The sequence below is a fragment of the Stegodyphus dumicola genome, chromosome 2, assembly GCF_044657685.1.
Source record: "Stegodyphus dumicola isolate Sdum_Otavi_A_Nest chromosome 2, ASM4465768v1".
NCBI classification, from domain to species: Eukaryota; Metazoa; Arthropoda; class Arachnida; order Araneae; family Eresidae; genus Stegodyphus; species Stegodyphus dumicola.
In genome coordinates, this window is record NC_140769.1 from 185,320,330 (window position 1) to 185,321,780 (window position 1,451).

The window sequence follows — 1,451 nt, forward strand, 5'->3', positions numbered from 1 at the left end:
GCTATAACGACGGAAGTAAGCGTGTATGAAAGATGCTTCGACCTTTATATGGCTTGAAACAAGCTGGACGATGTTGGAATGCCAAGTTTACTGACATGCTGAAGAAACATGGTATGATACAAAGTAAATCTGACAACTGCCTGTTCATACGAAATGATTATGGACATAAGATGCTGATGGCGATTTATGTCGATGATGGCATTGTCGCTGTTCAGTACAAAGCAGCATTCTTCACATTTATGGACGAGCTCAAGCAACATATTCGAGTAACGACGTTAAATTGTTTCCTTGGTTTACAAGTTGAACGTTTGAAAGACGACTCACTCTTCCTGCACCAAGAAGCATTTACAAGAAAGATATTAGAACGATATGGAGATGCTAAGACATCACACATCCCAGTAAAGAAATCGAGGCTCACGGTCGACTATGGTTAACCGAATGACGATGGCATGATCAAGATCAAGGAGGCGAAGCCTCTCAGCAGTCAAATTCCGTACCGATCAGTAGTTGGCAGTTTGCTGTACTTGGCGATGGGGACCCGACCGGATATTGCTTACCCAGTAAGTTTGATGTCTCGAAAGCTGAACAATCTTACAGAGATTGATTGGGAAATCGTACAAACAACATTAAGGTACCTTCGCAATACCATAGGACACGGCATTGTGTACAATAATGAAGATGATAGAAGTTTGATGTTGTTTAGTGATGCAGATAACAACAGCTGTGCAGAAACACGCAGGTCTCGAACAGGTGTTATTTATTTCTATGGTGGAGGTGCAATTACGTGGCGAAGCAAGCTACAGGAGGCCACATCCAATTCGACGACAGAGGCAGAGTTCATGGCAGCTGCTGATGCTACAAAAGACCTGATATGGTTTGATATGGTTGAAGAGCTTGTTCAATGAGATAGCTAATAATGTCTTCTTGCCTATCCTACAAATTGATAATCAGAGTACTATCAAGTACATCAAAAATCCAATGTTCCACGCACGCATAAAGCACATTGACCAAAGGTACAAGTTTGAGCAAGATGAGTTCTTGAAGGGACGTTTTCAATTAGGCTATGTCAGAAGTAATGAACAACGAGCAGACATTTTGACGAAGGCGCTTCGAGCACCTCAGTTTCATTTCCGGAAGAAGTTGATTGGTGTAAAAACAGTCAAATAAGTAAAGGTTAATCTGTATGAACAATGACTATTTTCATGCTCGAAGGAGGCTGTTGAGAATCGAGCATTTAATTAATATTATGTGCAGTTTCAGTGGCATCATTGTTTTATTATGTTTTATGCATCTGGCATCACTGTTATTTTTGTCATTCTAAAATTTGTCATGTAAACAGTAAGACGTACATAAGTTCTTTTTACCTTTTTTTTTTTTTTTTTTGTTAATAAATTCCAAAATTCAATTAGCCATCGCTCTGCATGTTAATTTTATAACAAAACGATTTCAAC

General features: G+C 39.2%; 1 pseudogene; it reads left to right on the top strand.

The window, feature by feature from the left end:
* Positions 1 to 449: 449 nt before the first annotated feature.
* On the top strand, positions 450 to 905 carry LOC146998678 (uncharacterized; annotated as a pseudogene).
* The last annotated feature ends 546 nt before the right edge of the window (positions 906 to 1,451 follow it).